The sequence below is a fragment of the Lampetra fluviatilis genome, chromosome 5 (assembly GCF_964198595.1).
Source record: "Lampetra fluviatilis chromosome 5, kcLamFluv1.1, whole genome shotgun sequence".
Lineage (NCBI taxonomy): Eukaryota > Metazoa > Chordata > Hyperoartia > Petromyzontiformes > Petromyzontidae > Lampetra > Lampetra fluviatilis.
In genome coordinates this window covers 13,148,400-13,165,509 of record NC_136279.1, presented here as the reverse complement: position 1 = coordinate 13,165,509, position 17,110 = coordinate 13,148,400, and the positions used below count along the sequence as shown (strand labels likewise).

General features: G+C 47.4%; 1 long non-coding RNA gene across 1 annotated transcript; it reads left to right on the top strand.

The window, feature by feature from the left end:
• Positions 1-7,741: 7,741 nt before the first annotated feature.
• LOC144932239 (uncharacterized) lies at positions 7,742-11,666 on the top strand. The gene is made up of 4 exons (XR_013636872.1): positions 7,742-7,797; positions 8,401-8,445; positions 9,546-9,660; positions 11,220-11,666. It is a non-coding gene; the product is annotated as an uncharacterized LOC144932239 (long non-coding RNA).
• Positions 11,667-17,110: the final 5,444 nt, after the last annotated feature.

Sequence of the window (17,110 nt, the reverse complement as noted above, 5' to 3'; positions counted from 1 at the left end):
ACAAACGGGGGGCCGATGTCGCGTTGCGAGGGGCTAACGCGGATCACTGCGGGGACTCAAATCGAGCCCAAACAGTGGTCCGTGTTGGCCCATCGCGTGGTAGCCGCGTCGTCAGGGTCGTCGGCCGTAGTCGGACACATTGACGGGGTAGAAGTACGCATCTTGGTCGATACGGGGGCATCGGCGACAATCATTTCGGAATTAATTTACAATATTCTGCCCGTACAAAGCCGGCCTTTACTGCCGGTTAACGTCCCATTCTATGCCGCTAACGGGGGCTCTCTCGGCATCATGGGACAGATTCGAGCGCAAATTTCTATTGGGGACATCAAATTGTCGGGGCCGATTTTCGTTTCCTCCTCGCTGGCGGTTCCGTGCCTGCTGGGGACGGATTTCTTAGGTAAAATGCCCATTCGTATTTTGATCGACCAAGGATGCATTGAGCTTCCATCGGGGCGGCGCATGGCGTTCCTGCCATCCCCTGCGGCAGCTCGGTCGGCGTTCGCGACGGTACCGGCGTTCGTCGTTAAAACTGTTCGTGTGCCGCCGGGAGCTCAAATGCTAGTGCCTCTGAAACTTCGTAGGCCCTTCGCTAAGGGCATAGGGGATCAGGGTGTTTTGCTGGGACCGTCTAGGGCCGGGGTTAATGGGCCTCATTTGATTCCGGCCCAGACCGTCGTAAGAGGGGACGGGGACCCTTTCATCGCGGTCCTCAATGTGGGATCGCAGACGGTGGTGGTTCCTCAAGGGACGGTGCTCGCTCACGCGACGCCAGTGCCCTGCGAGGAACCTGTCGCGAACCACGTTGGCACTGCTTCCCGGATGCTCCCACATTCGGACAGCGATGAAGGGTGGATCGACGCGCTTTGTGCGGGATCGACGGACCTGACAAATTCAGAGCGCCAACAGCTTAGAACGCTACTGAGGGAATTTTCCGACGTTTTCAGTCGTGATAAATATGATTTGGGTTGCACTCACCTGCTGCGTCACCATATTGACACGGGTGACAGCGCGCCAATTCGCCAAAATCCGTTTCGGTTAAGTCCCGCCGAAAAGGACCATGTCAAATCGGCTGTTGATGACATGTTAGCCGCCGACATCATTTCTCCCTCCACCAGCCCGTGGGGAGCGCCGATCGTCCTGGTTAAAAAGCAGGACGGCTCGTTGCGGTTTTGCGTTGATTTTCGGCGCCTTAATAAAATTTCGGTTGCCGACGCATACCCGCTCCCACGGATGGACGAATCGCTGGACGCTTTGGCGGGAGCGCGATTCTTCTCCACACTAGATTTACTTTCGGGATTCTGGCAGCTTCCTCTGGACGATGATTCTAAGCCTAAAACTGCTTTCCGTACACCGCACGGCCTGTTCCAATTCAACCGGTTGCCGATGGGCTTACACTCAGCGCCGGCAACTTTCCAGCGATTGATGGAATTGGTTTTGGCTGGATTGCAATGGGAATCGTGCCTGATTTATTTGGATGACGTTATTGTCTTTGGTAAAACTTTTGATGAACATCTCCAGAGGTTGCGGGCGGTTTTCCTAAAGATGCGGGCTGCTAATTTGAAATTTAAGCCCCAAAAATGCCATTTGTTACGCGAGTCGGTGCGTTATTTGGGGCACATCGTAGGGCGCTCGGGTATTGCTACCGATCCCGCCAAAACGCAGTGTGTCAGCTCCTGGCCGACTCCCACCTCGGTGGGAGAGGTCAGGAGTTTTATTGGCTTCGCATCATATTACCGACGCTTCGTCGCTAATTTTGCAACGATTGCCAAACCCCTACACGCGTTAACATCTAAAGGGGTTCGGTTCCACTGGGGTCAGGATGAGGAAGCTGCTTTCTGCTCCCTTCGGGACGCGCTGGTGAAGGCTCCTCCCTTGATTTACCCAGATTTTTCGAGGCCGTTTTTGCTCGACACCGACGCGAGCAACACGGGTATTGGAGGCGTGCTTTCCCAGGTGGTTGACGGCGTGGAACGGGTGGTCGCGTACGGCAGTCGGGTGTTGTCTCCAACGGAGCAAAGATATTGTGTCACCCGTAGGGAACTGTTGGCAATTGTCTATTTCATCCAACAGTATCGCCCATATCTGTACGGTCGGCATTTCACCGTCCGCACAGATCATGCGGCACTGCAGTACGCCCTGAAGGTTCAACAGCCATCGGGACAATTGTCCCGATGGCTGGAGGTCCTCCAGGATTTCAGTTTTGAAACCACTTATCGTAAGGGCGTTCGCCACACCAACGCTGACGCTCTGTCACGGATGCCAACCGCCTCCGAATGCGCATGTCTCCTGGGGTCGGGGCGTTGCAAGCCAGTAGGGGACATGATGGTTCCGGTCCTGGCGGCGGCCGCCGACGATGAAACGGTAGTCCCCATTGATATCGCCGAACAGGGGAGAGATTCCCTGCTTGGATTGCCCGTTGATGAATGGGGGCGCCTCCAGTTGGAGGATGCCTCCCTCCTCGCGTTGCGTCGTCGCGCCGGGGAGAGGGGGCGTGTGACGGGTCATGCCGACGCATGGGAAACCCATGCGGGCTTGCTTATGCATTGGGACGGGAAATCCCAGCGTCACCGGCTGGTGGTCCCTTCTGGCCTACGAGGTAAGGTGGTGTGGGCTGCTCATGAGCGCCTCCTCCACCTAGGTACCCAGAAAACACTCGCCTTGCTCCAGCTGAATTTTTTTTGGCCGGGTATGACAAAGGATGTCACTGACCTGTTGGCGGCATGCCCTCAGTGTGCGCAGCGCAAACCACCGGCACGGGAGTCGAACCCGCCCTTGCAATCCATCCAGGTCTCCAGAATAAATGAACTGGTCGCACTGGATATTCTGGGGCCATTCCCCGCCACCTCCAGGGGAAATAAATATTTGCTTACTGGGGTCGAATATTTTACGCGCTGGCCTATGGCCTGGCCCCTGGCGAATCAGTCGGCAGCAGCCATCGTCGACGCCTTTGTCCAAGGTTATGTCATGGACAAAGGTGCCCCGGAGCGGTTGTTGACCGACCAGGGTAGGAATTTTTCGGGGAAACTCATAAAACAAGTCTGTGATCTCCTGGGAACGAAAAAAATTCGAACCTCCCCCTATCACCCGCAAACGGACGGGATGGTCGAGCGTCTGCATCGCACCATCACGTCTATGTTGTCGCAGCAAGTTTCGGACTCACAGGCTGATTGGGACTTACATATTCAAGGGGTTCTAGCGGCATACAGATTGGCTCCCCATGCTGCGACGGGGTTTTCACCTTTCTTTCTTATGTATGGCCGCGAACCCGACCCACCTGTTCGGGCACAGTTGCAGATCCCCGTGCCGCTGGGCAAATCTAAATTGGACGATCACGTTAAATTTAATCTTGACAAACTGACTGAGGCGCGGGATGCGGCGAGGCTAAATTCTGACAGGCGTCAGAAGGCGAACGAGCGCCTCAGACTGGCTCGCGCGCACGTGCTGCAGTGGAAGCCGGGGGACAGGGCATGGCTGCACTGTCCCCAGGTACCACTCGCGACCTCCTCTAAACTCGTACGCCCGTGGCGGGGCCCCGTCGAGGTTGTTGAGGTTTTGAGGCCTCAGTGCGTTCGAATCCAATGGGGGAGGCGCCGGTGGTTTGTACACCCCTCTAGGCTGAAGCCGTTTGTTGCGGTGCGGGGGCCCACGCCACACACGCGAGGCCAAGCATGTGGGGGGTCGACCGACTCGGAGGGTCCGTCGCTGCTCTCGCCTGATGTGTTGCCGGCTGTCCCACCCACAGGTGTACCGGGAATGACGGGCTCACGCCCTGGAACCCCCACAGGTGATGCCGACAGTCGCGCGACTTCAATCGCGACCTCACCTCGAATGGGACAGCCGCCACCGGATGGTCCGCCGTCCGGGGTTGCCCCGTGTGACGGGCCTGCGGCAAGGACGCGCGCTAAAATGCGCAGACTCTTATAATATACAGCAGGAAGAAAAAGAAAAAAAAAAACTTTTCTTATTTATTTTCCTTCACGTGTCATGGTTACTGTATGCTGCGTCGGTGGTGTGCTCCTTGCACACTGAGTGTGTTGTGTTGTGTGGGCGCGGTGTGGGTGTTGTGGGTGCGTTGTGTGTCGTGGGTGTGCTGTGTGTGATGGGGGAGTTCCTGGCTAGTTGTACATACGTGCTTACGGATTTCGTATTTATGCGGGGGGGGGGGTGCGCCGGACATTCCCTTCGGGGGTATGGTTGTTGTTCTTGTTGTTGTTCTGCTATTTGCATTTTGTTGAAAAAATGAGGCACACACGGGGTCGAGGGGTAATTGTTCCTTTATTTGGAATTGTTGCAGCCGGGACGGCTGCGAGCTGTAATGGGGGGGGTGATGTAGGGCTGTTACGGGAGGGCTGTAAGTGCATACGATCCAATGGGTAACAAACACAGTGGGCGGAGTTACGGGAGTACACGGGGGGGGTGCCCGCAGCGACGTCCGCATCAGGCAGCCTGGGGGGTTGTGATCCTGATGGGGGGTATAAAGGGGGAGGACAAAGAGAGCTCGGGGCTCAGTCTGGGAACAAAGGAGGAAGAGTGAAGATCCTCTAGCTAGAGCCCTGGACTCCCCTCGACGCCGCCCTTGTCAGGGCTGCAGAGGAGCGAGCCAGAGGCGTGGTTCCGTGAACCAGGGTTAGACCCTGGGACTCCGGAGACCGTAGCCCGACTCACCAGTGTCGGGCCAGTTAGCCTCCCCTAGCTCGTTAGAGGAGGACTTGGGGATAGGTGAGATTAGCTAGGGGGTATCCCCAGTTATCCGGGTGAGGGGGCCGCTACCCCCTCTAGTGTTGTCCTGTACCGATAAGCTGAAAATAAATATACGTGTGCCTCAACCTGGGTGTCCAGCGTCTTCACCGGTACTTCACTTGTACCCAAGTAACTATATTGCGATCTTGAGAGCAAGGATGACGAAATATCTCATCCACACTTTAGTGTTATATGTAATGCTGTACATCTGGGGTGCAGTGTGATGATTACACGATGTGCCTTTATTTAACACAGTAGCTTATTCTCTTGTATAGCTATTCAACACTGTTGTGGGTGCCTGGTCCATCCAGGATCTATTGTTGAGAAACATGTTATCTAGGACAATGTTGTAATGCTGTAGTGTTCATGCATTGTGTTGATGTTTCCAAGTGTTAACAGATGGTGTATCTGTGCTATGTTTTTCCATCAGTTTTACCTCGTTCAATTCAATAAATGACGTTTGGAGTCGGATGTTCACTCTGGCTCTCAGGGTTTATTGTATGCGAGGTTATTTAATCAGCTAGCGGTGCAACGCAGCGCACAGCGAGGCCGATACACATATGTTAAAAAGGGGTTATTGCTTAAGATGAAAAAATTAATGGTGAGGAAAGGTTTCAAGTATGTTGGTAGGCCGATATTTAAGTACCTAATAGCTAAATTCCACAGGGCATTGACAAGCTGTAAAGGAGTTTATCTTGACAGGTACTGGGAAAAGAATCCTAACCATTTCTGGTCAGTAAAATGTGAATCATGGTTGAATAATACCAGAGTATCTGGTAACTCCAAAAGCATAATGTAATGCTTGGGCTCTTGTTTCTTCGTGCACAAAGAGTTGGAGCCCAACCAAAATAGAGAGTTCATGGCGTGGCGCTATCTTGGAAGGGATATGATCCCTAGAGAAATTGTTTTCACGATTTCATAAACTCCTTTCGATGTATTTTGAATATCAAGGGAAAAAAAAGAGTCCACGAGCAGAACACGTGGACAACTTACAAATCCACCAACTGCCTTATTTGTACCACGTGGTCTGGTAGTGACCTTGCAGTGTAGAATTCTTTCATACATTTTCCTGATGACAGATACTTGTGTTGTGCCCGATACGTCGTGATCTATTTTATTTTATACCTACGTGACTTTACCGAAAGAACCAAAGAGTATGGATTCATGCAGTCACGAAAGCTTCAAATCAAGATATATTTTATATTAAATGATTCGTATTTCAAATGGTATGTATTAAATGTATTAAGAATAACGTTTAATAAAAGGTCGCACTCATTACACACAAAGTACTTGCTACAAATGAAACACAATACCTTGCTGATCTCGTCAAGGAACGTGAACAATCACGCGAACTCCGACCATCCTTGCAGCGGATTTTAGCTAGCCATCGTACAACGACGGTCATTGCATCGCACGATTTCAGATGCACTTCTGCAACCATCTGGAACGCTCTTTCTTCCGATATCAGGAAGCCACTGGAGTGGTGCACTTTTAAATCTAGATTGAAAACTTACTTCTTTAAAACTGCTTTTGTTTTTTATTTATTGTCCTTCCCCTGCACCTTCGATTAGCACGACTGGCTGCATACGGTGCAAACAAAGTTCAACATACATACGTATAAAAATCTACTTTTAAATTGAGTCCCTCTTCATCACCATAAGCAGATGTGGAACGCTTCAGATTTACTGGATGTGGAAGGCTAAAGAGATTCGTGAGAAAAATACATATTTACACAACGCATTTGTAGGTGGAAGGCTAAATTTTTTTTACCAAAAAGTATTCACAGCGATGTATTTTTAATATCAAAGGGAAAAAAGAGTCCACGAGCAGAACAATTGGACAACTTACGAATCCAAGAGTCCACCAACTGCCTTATTTGTACCACGTGGTCTGGTGGTGACCTTGCAGTGTAGATTTCTTACATACATTTTCCTGAATTCAATACAAACAATTATAGAAAATTATTAGTATTTCAAATGGCATGTATTAAATGTATTAAGAATAACGTTTAATAAAAGGGAGTGTAAATTGACCACCATTAGTCAATGTACGTGGTAGACCGATGCATGTACTGTGCACAGTTTAATGAGCACACGAACAGTGTTGACGATGCATTTGTTTTATTCATAGCTTGAAAGAATGTTCTGGTAGCTTTCTGCCATGACGAATTAGAGCGCTGAAAGTGTTTGCTTTCATTGCAAAGTAATCTTCTAGAAGGCGTAATTGAATCATGCTTCCTTAAATGAGCAACATTAAAATGATGCTCATTAATTCATCAGATCTTTTTTGTCTTCTGGAAGCCTGAGCATGATTTATTCAAGATTCAATGCAAACATCAACCCTATGTGTTGTTGATACTCAACCAATGAACTGACTCGCACACACACCAAGGAAACAGGCTATTCTTAATCTCACACAACCCCCCCCCCTATTTGACCAGACTTCACCATTATCCTGGTTGTACGGGTTGGTTGGTAAAATAATGGAGTATGGACGTGGGAGCATAGAAGAATATGAAAACAATGGATTTTGCCATGAGATCGCAGTATGACAAATGACTGAGTCCAGAAAAGCGGATCTTTGGGTGTTTTCTCTTTATTTTAACATTCTCCATTCAAGAACCCTTCTCAACGTGAGCAGAGTAACAGGTTGAATAAAGCAACATAACTAGGGGTATTTTTGTCATTGAGAATGAAGAGCTCAGCATACATGAGTGTCAGGTGCACATTGAGGCCACGTGAAGTGTCGAAGGCTCCCTGGCAGGTCACGGGACAGATCCATCCATTTGCCGTGGGTTGAAGATTCGAGAAGATTGGCAGATGCACCACCTTGGCTCCCCACAGTGTCACCTCTCCCATCCACATGTGAACAGGCACATGTACCAACCCCAACCACACGACCGCCCCCACCCCTCCCGAGCCCCACGCACCTGGAGAGCCCCACCCTCACCTGGGTGCTCGCATATAAAAGTGCGCGCATCGCTGCGATCCTCACATCAGCGGCTCCAGATTCGACCTTCCAGTTGCTCACGGATCACCAACGACTTCAGCCATGGTAGGGAATACACTCATTGCACCATCACGACAAAGATGCCTGGCATTGCCTTTCACATACACGCTGATACCGAACGTTTCGTTAGAGAGCACCTATTAATTAGGAAAAATATTATATATTCGTATAAAAACATTCTATATATTTTATTTGGAGAGACAAATTTTCTCTCAATGATGACGCAAAAAATTACTTTCCTTTACCTATGAAGGTTGTTAAACAATTATCCATGAATACAAAAATCGGCTTTGGACATTGATATCCATACGCTAGTCTTGAAATCGATAATTGAATCCAGTGCAGACGAACGTAGGATACTTGTTTTAATTGTTCATGGCTTGTTGATTATTTGCATCGTCATAAGCTACGATCAAACCACACGATTGGCCAAGGATGTAAAGTAAAATGGATTGCTGGGGTTCATGGCTCTCGACATTCTACTCTTGTGAAGTATTCTGAAATACATAAATAAATATACATCTGTTCATCTCTTCAAATAAAATACTTTCAAACGTTGACTTCACACAATGACCCATATGCAGTGTCGTAGCTCCGTATGATGATAAGATTCTAAAAGTTTTGTTTGTGATTTGTTTTGAAAAACAGGACTGGGAAACACAGGTGGAAGCTAATTTCGAAGCAATTGACATGGTGAGTGAAGGCAGTTGCATCTGTATCCTCTTTTATCTGATTACACCTATTTAGTTTGTCCAGCTTATCTTATTTTGCTACATCTCATGTTTCACTTGTCTACATCTTGTGCTTTCTTACTTGGGAATTTACGAATTGAAAGGGAGGGAACATAAATGCTTAGAGCCCCCAATGGGCTAGCACCTCTGCTCTTATTTGTCGTGTTTAGCTCTGCTGTTCTATGAGCATTGACGACTGAAACTACTCACTCTTGTCGCGCCCAAGCCATGGCACCTGGACACGAGATGGGTGTCTCAGTTCATCTCCCTCGTGTTTACCTGAGGCAGTTGAAATGCAGCCTCTAAGAGGTGCGATTTCCACACAGCATTTCCATGCTTCCTGTTGTGCATCGCTGGATCATGGCCCTCACAAGCCTGTGGGACCCTTCAGCTACTGTGAGACTTCTTGTATCCCTGATCAGTGCCAACACTCACCTCTGTACCAGCTGATATAATGATGATCATGAGTTACTCTTTGGCTCTTTCGGTAAAGTCAAGTATAAAGAGAAATAATAAATTAAATACTAGCAATACTAATATTTTTTTTTTTTCTCTTTATACGTGACTTTACCGAAAGAACCACAGAGTAATTCCTGCAGTCACGAAAGCTCCAAATTAAGGATGATCATGAGACCCATTATTCATACCAAAAGTCTAACTTCGTCTCAAGATGTTTCCAGCAGGGTCATCCATTCCTGTGATTGATTAATTCCGTGCATGAGTGGATGAGAGCCTCCTCATGCCTTGCGGATTGTGGGTTATTTGACCATACTTCACCACACTGATAATTTTGAGTTGAAGGTGATGAGCGTGGACATGGGGACATTGAGGTTAAAAAGCCATTACTCACAGTTCTACGATATACCAATCCACCAATGAACAGCACACAAGCTAATTTCATCACTGACATATCCGTGGTAGATCACAGACACGTTTTCTCCCTTGGATGTGAATCTGTTGCTAGTCTTGACCACTAGCCACCTTCCCATTAATTTGCACCAGCACTGACAAAGCTGCCATTAACGAGCAAGGCAATGTCTCCTCCTCATTCTGCGGAAACAGGACAACGACGGCTTCATCTCGTTTGCCGACTACCATGAATTCTTGGAAATGAACGGTGTGGATCAAGACTGCAGCACTGTGGACAAAAACAAAGATGGCAAGATCTCTTTCGAAGGTGTGTGGCCATGGTCTACGGAAGATCGTGGCACAGGGCTGTTACCTTGTTTAAAAGGGACATACACAAACTCAGGATGGCATGATATAGTCCGTGAGTCATAATGACATCTGCCTTTGTTGCGACCATGATATATGCTCTACCTCGCTGATGCTAGGGATAATAGGACTCACGGAAGGTAGAAAGGACAAAGCCAAGGGAAAGGCATTGCTATATGAACAAAAATGGCACGTCATGGGACCTCCTTTACCAGTGTCAAAATATAAGAATAGGTTTTCCCATTTTTTCTGTCAAAAAAACAGGTGTTAGGATGTTAAAACACCAAACTAAAACCTTTTGCAAGTAATAATATCTGCATTAACCACAGATACTTGTGGTTAAAATACAAACAAAAACATGCTCTGACAGTATATGCATTGTCTTTGAAACTGATTGGCTCGAAAGAAAGCTGTCTCTGGTGTGGACCAATCAGTTTCAAAGACAATGCATATACTGTCAAAGCATGTTTTTTCTTGTTGTATTTTCACCACAAGCATCTGTGGTTAATGCGGATATGATTCCTTGCAAAAGGTTTCAGGTTGGTGTTTTAACATCCAAAAACCTGTTTTGTTGCCAGAAAAAAGGGGAAAACCTATTCTTATAACATGGCACGTATTTATAAAGAAAATATTCCAAACTCTCTCCTGAACTGGAATGTCTTCCCAATTACGTAAATTCTTGTTTCACTTGTGGGAGAAAATTGGAGTACCCACAGAAATGACGCTTATACAAGAGAACAGCAGTCAAATGTTCACAAACATTTGAGAATCAATTGCACTACTGCCATCTTCTGTAATTTACATCCAAGTGAAAATTGTGTCTTTTAAATTCTCATTTTAAATTTAGCACATAACCACAACATTCTAAGGAAATTCAAGGTCGAATTGTGGTTATTTTACAGGTTGTTTTGTTTCATTCCCTTCTACCAACGATACAGTACAATACCGCATACCCGACTTGATGGGAAAATATAGGTGGTTATGTAACAAGGTCGGATAAGTGAACATCTAAATAAAATTACAGTTGGGCCTTGCACAAATAGGTTGCTGGACCAAAACAAAGTGGTTTAAACATTACGAATTTCTATACTGTACTTTAGAAGTAAGTGAACGTGTGTAATATTTTCAGTACATTCAGGTAGGGTGGGGTCATTTAGGTATACCGATTGGGTGTGGGCATCGATCAGTGATGGGCCTTCTTGTAATATATAAGGGGTTTCCCTTGCTTCATGCTGGTTCGGTTTGTGTGATTTCGTGTATATACGGCTAACATATTTATACCCAAAATTTGCGATGTGCGGTTTGAATTCATTGAAATGCGGCTGTGGTCGGACATGCGACATTGTGTCTACATCTGCGCTACTCGCCATTCAGCTGTCTGCTGCGGTCCATTGTGAGTTATGTGTCTCCGCTACGCAATTTTACTTTGTCCACCCTCATTTGGAACGCATCTACCTCAGAAAGCGAGGGAAACCTGTACGTATGCCATCCATTTGAAGTTACATTTCTCTCCCATGCCAGAGTTCTCTGAATTCTACAAGAAGGACTCTGACAAGCAGAAGGAGAAGCTGAAGCTGAAAAAGTGAACTCCAAGAACATGGCTGCGGGGTGAAAGGGTTGCTCTTAGTTTGTTAGGCTTCCACTCCTTGCTTCTTAATCATCATGACCAGTGTCAACCCTTCCATAAGTATTAGGCATGTAATCATGTATTTATTCATTAAAATGAATTCGTACTCTATCATTCATGCCTCCAATCGGTCGTACAAGAATCAGTCATTTAAATGGCATTGCATATTATATGCAAACATTATATTTATGCTGAGCAAATTTAATTCTATGAATGGGATTAAATACATTACAAATAAGACCTAAGAAAGGAATTGATTATTGAATATAATAGAGAGAATTGACATTTCACTGAATCAGAGGGTAATCTTTACATGCCTAAAAAAAACTACTGCTGCTATTTATAGCTATTACTACTATATTTGACACTACTGCTAATTAGCACAACCACTAATGCTCCATTTAAATGTACTTTTAGTACAAAGCATTTCAATAATCTTTCAGATGTATTGTGCACAATGACACAAACTCGAACGAGGCATAATGCATCCATTCACTATGGAATAAACACCTCAGTGCAGTACACGTACTCTCAAATACCAGTCACAGATCACTCTTGAACAACACTACTTTCAGAATGCTGGACGTGGCTTGGTAACCTGAAAGGCAGCAGTGTACAGAATGCAAACACGGTTCTGTCTGCAAATGCAGCCCAGCGTTCTGATGGATGGATTTTTACACATGCAATGAAATAAACCCAGCCTTGCTTATATTAAAGCAGACTACCCCTTGTTCATGTGTACACGCGCGCCTACGTGAGTGTGTGTGTATGTGTAGTGGGTTCTACTGACAACGTAGACGTATGGTTGAGGCAACACTTATTTATTTTAACCTTACACAACACAACAGCTCTAACAGGAAGGGTAGCGGCCCTTCCACCCGTTAACTAAGGGGATACACTTCCCCACAGAACTCGCCCTATCCCTGAGCTAAAGGTCTCGGGCTAGTCTGACCTCACCCAGCAAGAGTGCAGGTCCCGACCACTGGTTACACGGACCTGGCCCTCATAAGGACGTCGGGCTCCGAGGTTCCCAGGGTCACACCACTGGCTCAGTCTGCCCGGCTCTGATAAGGACTGCTGGTCAGATGAGTCCCATAGTCCTAGGCTAGCCGGCCTTCTGTCTTCAACTGGTCCTTCTGTCTTCGCTGGCAGCACTGCCCGGACCCTCTCGGGCTTCTGCCTTTTATCCTACCCTGTGGCTTGCTCCGCCCTAGCCACGCCTCCCTTCCCGAACCTTCTACCAGGTCCGAGAAGGGTGACATCATTCCCCCACAGCCCCCTACTTGGGGGCTGGCCCATTCGCTCCAGGATCCGATCTGCCGGTTGACTGTTTGCCCCTTGAGCCCTACTCCCCTGGTACTGGCTCAGCCCGTTGACTGCCCCCTATGGGACAGATGTGGGAACCCCCCAGAGACGGTGGACGTCCGTCCAATAACACCGTTACATATGCTTGTGTGTGACTGTGTGTTGTCGTGTAGCGATTAGCGTGCTGCGTCGTGAACTCTGTAACCGAAGTTCGATTCCCACTCACGACCAATACCAGTAACGATTCTCTGAACCGGTCCTGGGCCGCCCCTAGATAAACTCGGCCTCAAACAAGAATATATCGTTACTGGGGAGATGTTCCAAGAGGCACCTGTGGGCAGTACAACTAAGCCAATTCTCCAGCACCGACAATCATCTCCGTATCTTTTTTAAATCCTTTATATTAAGTTCGCTTGCTTGCTTAGGACCGTGCAAATCTTTAGGTCGTTTTTTAACCCACTTTCCGTGATCCAATTGAGCTGACATTTTGCACACAGACTCGTGTGTGACAATGCATTTTCGTGAAAAAATGTTTTCCAAAATTTTACACTGTTTAGGGATTTTTTTAAAAAATATTTAATTACCAATTGTTTAATGCTGCCAGAGGACGAGAGGACTCTAGCCGCCCCGATGCCACGCATATAAAGGATTTATAGTGAAAAACTTTGTTTTTACGGGTTTACTTGTTTAACCAAATCCATTTGTTGGTAGCCTGCGGAGATGTCGATGTGGCTAGTGCCGCCTCCTGCCAATAATTCAATTAATGCCTCAAGATCGCTAGGAAAGTTCTAGAATGTTTTAGAAGTTACTCCAAGTTTACTCAGCGCTGATGACGATCGCTTGTGTTGTGATCGAAACGTCGTAGTCTTTTGTTATTTTCTTTCAACCTATCTATGTGACTTTACCGAAAGACCCAAAGAATAGGTGTAACAACAGCCGACATCCCCTAGTCAAATTTCTTGCAACGCGCTAAGCCGATTGTGCAAGTACACAGCGAGCGGGGTCGTAGTCTGGAAAGAGCGCAGCGTTTGTGTGGTGCAAGCCTTTTCGATACACTATGAGAAACTATCCAACGTGCTAGCTAGCCAGTTGGTTGATCGATGCGTAATGAAAATTGGAGTGATGTACGATCAGTCCGAATAGTAAACTTGTGCCCATATGAACCGTATGTTCTGTTTACAAAGTGTGTTCACAAATCCACACTGAGAAATTCAACAATTGAGAGGTGTATAAATTATTTTAGATAGTGTATTTAAATAGAGGTACTGCAGGTAAATAGTTTTCAGTTTTAAAGGCATAGTTTAACAAGACAACACTTGCCACCATCCTTCAAACCCACTGGTGAAAAAGAGCAAAGTTTTTGTTTACATTATAATGTTTATGCGAGAGCCGGGGGCTTATGGAACCCCAGGGTCCCGCCATAAGTTTACATTATACTGGTAGGAACGAAGTGGACCAGACCACCAATAGATTATATCGTCCGTCCGTCCGTCCGTTTATCAACATCGCCCCCTACTGCAAACACTTGGCATGACCCTGTCCGACAAGATGGCCGCCCGCTCCCCCTGCGATCTGTGAATTAAACAAGATGGCCGTCGCTTCCGGCGCCTCACGGCGAAACTTTTTGATCGACTGACTATGGGCGAACTCATTTATTCTGGTGGGTGAACAGTGGCGGGGAGAGGTGGAGGAGGAATTGATGATAAAAACAAACTTGCACCATCGTTACAGCTGCCGCGACGAGAGATGTGGGAGGAGAAGCGGCGACCGCTGCCTTGCAGGTGAGAGGTGCGTGTGTGTGTGTGCGCGTGTGTGTTTGCGTGCGTGCGTGTGTGTGCGTGTGTTTGCGTGCGTGCGTGTCTGTGTGTGCGTGCGTGTGTGTATATGTGTGACTGTGTGCGTGTGTGTGCGTGCGTGTGTGCGTGTCCGGCCCACTCGAGCGGCGTGATGAATGGGCGCTATTGGGCTTCGGATCGTTATTCACGGCGAACTGGAAGCGTAGCAACACAACTTCATTACGTGTGCGTGTGCGTGCGTGCATGTGTGTGTACGTGTGTGTGTGTGCGTGCGGTCTGTGTGCGTGTGTACGTGTATGTGCGTGTGTGCGCGTATGTGCGTGTGTGTGTGCGCGTGTGTGTGCGGTCGATATCCCTGTACCGGTATTAGTATTATTCCTACCAGCCCACCCTGCAGGGTCCTGTTATATAATACGGGCGAAATTGCTGTGTGAAATGTACCGTCGCTAACAGTTTCCTGCGCATGACGCAATATCGCTGTTCGGCTGTGGACAGGACGCGACTCCCAAATGCTATGACAAATTGTTGGCCATCCTGTGTCTGAGATGGAACGGCACCAACGCCTACGTCGCTGGCATCCGTGTCTGGAGTGAAAGGAAGTGCAACATTTGGGTATGCTAACGGCTGTGCTTTTAACAGAAGTGTTGGTGAAGAGTGTCCTCCGTACCGAAACATAACATATAAAAATGAATGTTTAAAAATACGTTTTTTTTTTCAGAATATAGTATTGTCATCAGTATGACATAAGTATACCAAGTTTGCAGTCGATACCACATTGGGAAGTGGGTTAAAATTTAGTTACAAGATTTGAGGATACGACGACAACAACAAGAGACAGAGTTAAATAAAAGCGTGTAAAATAAAACATAAAATAATGAGTGCCCCATCACCCAGGGCTGACGGTAGTGGTTCTAACGACTCTCCATCCGACCATGCCAGCGCTAATGCTGCTGTTTGAAACCGTCTCACAAAGGCGCCCCAGTTTCCTTCATCTGCCACGAACTTTTCTATTGTCGCTGCCAGCCAACGCAGCTGTCTTGCACCTCCACGCCGCTCCGCTGCCATGGAACCCTATAAGCCCGGGGCCCCCTGTTCTTGGAGGTGAGATGGGCTCTCTGTTAGCACTGGCTGCTGCTATAGAAGCTGCTGTTGTTTTTGAAACTTATATTGCTGTGGCTGCTGCAGCTGTTGTTGGAACTGCTGTGGCTGCTGCAACTGCTGTTGATGGATAGGTAACAGTTGATCCGGCAAGGAAGGTTGATCTGGCATGGTTTCCCCAAGAACCAGCTGTGGGGTAGGCAGCCTTGGCCCCTCAGTTTATAGCTCTGGTTCCACCGGTACTGGCTGCAGACTCATCCCTCTCATTTGCTGTTGCAGTAACAATGTAACAGCATCCAACAGTCTGTCCAACTTCTCCACGCGGGACGTATTTATTCGTGGCGTCTGTGTAACTGTTGTACGGACCTACTTTGCAGATCTTGTGTCACGTATTGGAGGAGTTGGTGATCGGGTTGAGCCTTCCTGAGGACCTGCCATCCCAGCCTTTTTTCATCTCTTCCGCGCTGCCCCATACCACTCCATATTCCTTTTCCACATATCTGTCCGAGAGTCCCTCGTATTTAGCAGGATATGAATATGCAGTATCCCACCGCTGCCACCAAATGTAATGGACTCCAAAGGCGGTACTTACTGGATAAAGTTTGTCCTCAACAAAAACGTTCAATGCCCACCACCAACCAACACAACTCCCCTGCTTCCCTCTTCCAAGTCCCCCTCCACTCCCCCACTCCTCCCTTTTATACTCGTCTCCCTCCCGCTCTTCAATCGCCGCCCATCCCTTCCTCCTAACCAATCCCTCTGCTCCCCTTGTAAGTGCCCAATGGAGCCATTGCCTTTTTCAAATATCCATCTTCTCACTCTTGAATACCTTCCAACCAATCACCATCTAGCAAGCCACATCATAGCTATCTTTATGCAGTAACGCCCCAACTCGTGACAGTTATGGTATTTATATCCATGTCACCCCCATGTCCTACAAATATGCTATCCAAGGATGTCTAACATCCTTACATGTGTAATGACAGTAGTCAACCTACGGTGTGGGTGGACTAGTGGCCACGGTAGGTAATGACAGGGGAGTCATCTTATAGTACGAATGGACTGGTGGCTATGGGAATGATCGAGAATAGGAGCGTGGCCAGGTGACAGAAGAGGACGGTAGAGTCTGCTGGTAGAGCAAGCGTCTAGAATCAGTAAGGTTTGGGAATGGGGGCGTGGCCTTGGATCGTACATAAGGGAGATGCGCGGGAGACTCGGGGCTGTTGCAGTGGGGTCTCCGCCTGCTCAAGTGAACGTGTCTACAATAAAATAAACCATCTCAAGAAAGTGTGTCAAGTCGTCATTACACGTTTATACAGTGATGAGTGTGTGCGCAAGTAGTTCGACTAGCTCAGGGGTCGGCAACCTGCAGGCTCTGGAACTGCATGCGCCTCTTTAAGGACTGCTTTGTGACGTAATGTTCGTTTAACACGTAGTAATGTTCGTGTTGTCCGAGTCATTACATATGTATTCACATGCATTACGGCTTTTGAAATTGAGTTTCGTACAAAATTCGAAAAAATGTCTCTTTGTTATTTTGGTTGCCAACCCCTGGACTAGATACATCAACCAAACATACAGCGATG